The sequence below is a fragment of the Balaenoptera borealis genome, assembly GCF_965194805.1.
Source record: "Balaenoptera borealis genome assembly, chromosome: 16".
NCBI classification, from domain to species: Eukaryota; Metazoa; Chordata; class Mammalia; order Artiodactyla; family Balaenopteridae; genus Balaenoptera; species Balaenoptera borealis.
Genome location: NC_138872.1, coordinates 43,873,915 through 43,879,914, shown reverse-complemented (window position 1 = coordinate 43,879,914; position 6,000 = coordinate 43,873,915).

Below are 6,000 nucleotides of genomic sequence, written 5' to 3'. Positions count from 1 at the left end.
TGCAGGATCTTAGTTTCCCGACCAGGGACTGAACCCACGCCCTCAGCAGTGAAAGCACAGAGTCCTAACCACTGTAATGCCAGGGAATTCCCTCATTTTTAAAAATAATTCCTCCCATAGGTTCGTAGCCACGTGAGATTTTCATCTGAATCTCTGCCAATAAACAATATGGAGTATTTCCCTAGTGAATGGGGTGGATGATGTTTTAACTGTCCATCAGTGGTCACTTCCTTGCCTTGCACTTTGCTCTTCCAAGCATGTGGAACCACGTGCAGGTGATCCTAGATTCCATGTGAATCAGCCGTGAGGATAGACAGCAGTGAAGGCCATTGCCCTGTTGCCAGCCCAGCATCATTCCTGTACATAAATTATTGATATATGTTGTACTTTTCTGTTTAATTCCCAGAATATAATAAGTATATTCCTTATTTGAAGTGAATGTATGCTTGTTGAAAAGTTAAAATTTTGTAGGTTTTATTGATTTATGTTGACTGGCTCTAGACTTGTGGCTAGAATTTTAAAATATATGTTTTTTTTCTTATTATAGAGGTAATATATGCACAGTTAAAAAGGTAAAAAAGGGGCTTCCCTGGTGGAGCAGTGGTTGAGAGTCTGCCTGCCAATGCAGGGGACACGGGTTCGAGCCCTGGTCTGGGAGGATCCCACATGCCGTGGAGCAACTAGGCCCGTGAGCCACAAGTACTGAGCCTGCGTGTCTGGAGCCTGTGCTCCGCAACAAGAGAGGCCACGACAGTGAGAGGCCTGCACACCGCAATGAAGAGTGGCCCCTGCTCGCCACAACTAGAGAAAGCCCTAGCACAGAAACGAAGACCCAACACAGCCAAAAATAAATAAATAAATAAATAAATTAAAAAAAAAAAAAAAAAAAAAAGGTAAAAAAAAAAATGCAGTGTAAAAAATGAATACCACCATCCAGTGTGTCCACTGTTAACTGGTTATGGATATAAGTGCAAGCCCATTTCTTTTTAGTGTTTTCCCAATTACCTTCTAGTTTTTGTGTCTACTATGAATGGAATCTTCTTTTCGATTATATTTTCTAATTGGTTTTGGCTGATACATATAAAAAAGCTGTAAATTATGATGATTTGGCCACATTCCTATATAAACTCATTTCTTTTTCACAGTGATTTTGTTGTCTAGAACTGTCAGGAAAATGTTGACTACTGCTGGTAATAGCTAACAACTTATCTTCTTCCTCACTTGACTGGAATGCCACAGTCTTCTTAATCTCTCTATCCCATACTTCTCCAGGAAAACTACCAAAACTTGTGGCCAGTGCAACTTGAAACCTCAAAATAAATTTAATACCATAATAAAACAAAACAGTGGTAGGTAACAAACATGATTCTTCCGAGTACACTTTGGGAACTTGAGTGATGATCATATATGGTTTCTCACTTAACTCCCTAAAGTTTATGAATTACATATATAGAATTTTATTGTTGAACTATCTTGCATTCCATTTTTAACATTCTTGGCTGTGGTGTGTTAACCATTTAGTGAACTGCAAGATTTGGTGTTATTTTATTGTGGAATTTTGCAACTGTGAGTGATGCTGGTTTATAGTGTTTGGGAAGAGGGAAACGTGTGTGTCTTCACATATGTGTCTATACTTTGTCAGTGTTTTCAATAATCTGTTCCTATGAAACAGCCATCTGAACACAGTGGCTTTAAATGACACCATTTTATTAGCTCTCCCAGTTCTGTGGGTTGACTGGGCTCAGCTGGGAGGTTCTGCAGATCTTGCTTGGGGTCCCTGATGCAGTTGCATTCAGGTGGTGGCCTGGCTGGGATGGCTTGGCCTCTGGTCTCCATGTGGGCCTCTCCCGTGGTTCTCTCCAGCAAGCTGGCTGGGCTTCTCACCTGGCAGCTTAGGACTCCTGCAGGGTTAAGAGGGTGGATGTGGGTGCTGCTAGTTTTCTTTCTTTTTAAATTTTTTTTATTGTTTAAAAATTTTTTTTATTTTTTTGGCTGTGTTGGATCTTCGTTACTGCGCGTGGCCTTTCTCTCGTTGTGGCGAGCAGGGGCTACTCTTCGTTGCGGTGTGCAGGCTTCTCATTGCGGTGGCTTCTCTTGTTGTGGAGCACGGGCTCTAGGCATGCGGGCTTCAGTAGTTGTGGCATGTGGGCTCCTAGTTGTGGCTCACGGGCTCTAGAGCGCAGGCTGAGTAGTTGTGGCACACAGGCTTATTTGCTCCACGGCATGTGGGATCTTCCTGGACCAGGGCTCAAACCTGTGTCCTCTGCATTGGCAGGTGGATTCTTAACCACTGTGCCACGAGGGAAGTCCCACTGCTAGTTTTCTGAAGGGCTAGGCCTAGTACTGAACTAGTACCACTTCTGCCAAATCCAGTCAATTAATACAGTCATAGGCCCCCAGATCCAGTGAGGAGGCCACGTGAACCACATGAAGGCAGAATGAGAGGCCCCACAGTCAGATGGGGTGTCAGTGTTCTGGCGTCTCTTTTTAGTGGTGCTTGTTACTTTATTTCTAATAGAAATGTACCTTTTAAAATAGCATTAATACCTACAGAACCATCTCAGTATGAGTCTTCTTTGGAGAGAGATGATGATCTTTGATGAATTTTTTATTTTCTTTAGTTTATGGTCAAGTTTTCTACTTTTTCTTAAGTAAATTTCAGTTAATCATGTTTTTCTAAATATTTTATTCTGTATTTCGAAATGTTCTGAGGAATTTTTTTCTTTTCTCTACATATGGTCATTCCTAATATGTATGTCTTCCCTTTTTGGTCTTAGTCATATAACTAAAAGAAGTATCTGTAATGATAATGCATTAATCTTTTAGGATTTAGAGGAGGGAGAGGTAGATTTCAGATGATCTATTGCTTTTCACAATTGATAGTATTTTTGGATGAGTTGAGTTTATTCTATTTTGTAACTTTACAAAAAACAATGTTTTCATATAGTACAAAATGTAATAGCAAAGAAAGCAGCCATCTGCAAGTCAAGGACAGAGGCCTCAGGAAAAACAAACTTGCTAATAACCTTGATCTTGGATTTCTAGCCTCTAGAACTGTAAGAAAATAAATTTCTTTTGTTTAAGACACCCAGTCTGTATTATTTTGTTTTGGCAGCCCCTGCAAACTAATAGAGGGTGTTAAATACCTTTTGAAAAAAAATCTATTTCCTTATTGATGGACACTTGAACAGTTTCCATCCTTTTGCTATTATAGACAAACCTATGTGAGTAACCTTGTACATATATCATTTTATACATATACAGCTTTGTGTATAGGACAGTTATAATTTTGATGGCTTTTGCCACAATATGTAGAAATTAAAATTTGTACTACCACCAGAAATAATGAGTCACTCCCCCCTACCCCCTTTGCTAATAGTATGTTATTCCCAGTTTGGGGCTGTTACAAAAAAGGTGCCAGGAACATTTGCATACAAGTCTTTTATGGACACGTATTTCTTTTCCTTTGAGGCAAATAACTAGGAGTAAAATGGCTGGGTCATACTGTAGGTGTAATTTAACATTTTAGGAAACTTCCAAACTCCTCCAGGGTGGTTGTGCATTTTGCATTCACGCCAGCAGTGTATGAATTCCAGTTCTTCCACATCCTCTCCAACACTTGCTACGATTAGCCTTTTAAATTTTACCCATTCTAATAGGCGTGTAGTGCTATCTTGTTAAGATTTTAATTTGCATTTCCCTAATGACTAATGATGTTGAGTATCTTTACATGTGATTATTTGGAATGTGTATATCTTGCGTTGGTGAGTTTGTCTAAATCTTTGTCCATTTGTTAAAAAACTAGGTTGTTTTCTTATTGAGTTTTGGGAGTTCTTTATATATTCTGGATATAAGTCCTTTATGAGATATATGCTTTGCAAAGATTTTTCTCCCAGTTTGTGGCTTGTCTGTTCCTTTTTTCTTAACAAAATTATTTTTTTCCTTTTTAAATTATTTATTTATTTATTTTGGCTGTGCCAGGTCTTAATTGAAGCATGCTGGATCTTTGGTTGCAGCATGCGGACTTTTTCGTTGCGGCATGCATGCGGGATCTAATTCCCCGACCAGGCATCAAACCCAGGCCCCTTGCATTGGGAGCACAGTCTTACCCACTGGACCACCAGGGCAGTCCCTTAACAGAATCTTTTGAAAAGCAGACATTTTTGGTTTTGATAAAATCAAATTTATTCGTGTTTTTTAATGCTTTTGGAGTCATATCTAAGAAATTTGTTTCCAGCCCAAGGTCACAAAATTTTTTTTCCTTCATCTAGAAGGAAACTTTTAGGTTTTACACTTAAGTTTATGATCCCTTTTGAGTTAATTTTTGTATATGGTGTAAGGTGTGGATCCAAGGTCACGGCAGGGGTGCGGGGGTGGTATATGGATATTCAACTGCTGTAGTACCTTGTCCTCACAATATGCAAGTGAATGGTTTGCTGTGCCAAGCAGTCTATTCACAAAGTAGGCCCTGGGGCTGGGCTTCACCCACAGCATGGAGTTTGCCCACCTCTGTTCTATTCCTTGACCTCTGTAGTGATCTTCATGATTTCCTTCTGTCTGTTTACTTCTGGTTTAATTTCTTCTTCTTTTTCTAGTTATTTAGGGTGGAAGCTGAGGTCGCTGATTAGAGTAGTTCTAGAAATAGATAGCATTATCTAGTTTGCTCCAGATTTCAACTTTTTCTTATTTGTCTTGGCTGTGCTAAGTCCTTTGCTTTTCATATGAAATTTAGGGTCAGCTTGTCAGTTTCTACCAAAAACAGACCTGGTAGCATTTTGTTTGGAACTGCATTGAATCTGTGTGATTCAATTTGGGAAGAATTGACATCTTAACAACATTGAACCTTTCAGCCCATAAACAGCCCAGTTATTTTTGTCTTCTTCCTTTTCTCTCAGCAGTATTTTGTAGTTTTCAGTATACAGGCCCATCGTATCTCTTGCCAGCATTTCATAGTTTTGATGCTGTTGTAAATGGTATTGTTAAATTTCAAATTCTAATTGTTTACAAATAGAAATACAATTGATATTGAACTTGTGTCCTGCATCCTTGCTAAACTCACTTTTTAGTTCTAATAGCTTTTTTGTAAATTATATCAAGTCTTCTATGCCACGGTCATGTTTTCTGTGAATCAAAAGTTTTATTCCTTCCTTTCTAATCCGGATGCCTTTTATTTCTTTTTCTTGCCTAACTGCACTAGTTAGAACCTTTAGGAGAGTACCGGATAAAAGTGGTCTGAAGAGAAGTCCCTATCTTGTTCCTGATCTTAGGTGGAAAGCACTCAGTCTTTTACCATTAAGTATAACATAACTCTGAGTTTTTTGTAGATGCCCATTATCTGGTTAAGGAAGTTCCCTTCTATTCCTGGTTCACTGAGAGTTTTTATCAGGAATGGATGTTGGATTTTGTCATATCCTTTTCTGCATCTGTTGAGATGATCATAGAGTTTTTGTCTTTTAGTTTATTAGGGTCATCAAACTTTATTTTAGACTGCAGTCCACACAGTCTCTGTTACAGCTGCTCAGCGCTCAGTTGTAGCACAAAAACAGGCCATGGGGCTAGCTTTCACACACAGCATGAAGTTTGCCAACCCCTGTTCTTCTACTCCCTATTCCTACAGTGATGTTTATTATTTCCTTTCTTCTGCTTACTTTGGGTTTATGGCTCTTTTTTAAGGTGGTAGCTGAGGTCACTGATTTCAGACCTTTCTTTTATGATCCATTTACTTAGTGCTATGAATATTCCCCTAAGTACTGCTTTTACTCCACCCCCACAAATTTTAATATGTTTTCATTTTCAGTTAATTCAAAATGTGTTCTAATTTTTTTCATTGCTTTGTGGGTAATTTCAGTTTCCAAATATTTGGGATTTTCCAGATGTCATTCTGGTCTTGAATTCTAATTTAGAAGAACCTACTTTTTTTTTTTTTAATTTTATTGGAGTATAGTTGATTTACAACGTTGTGTTAGTTTCAGGTGTACAGCAAAGTGATTCAGTTATACG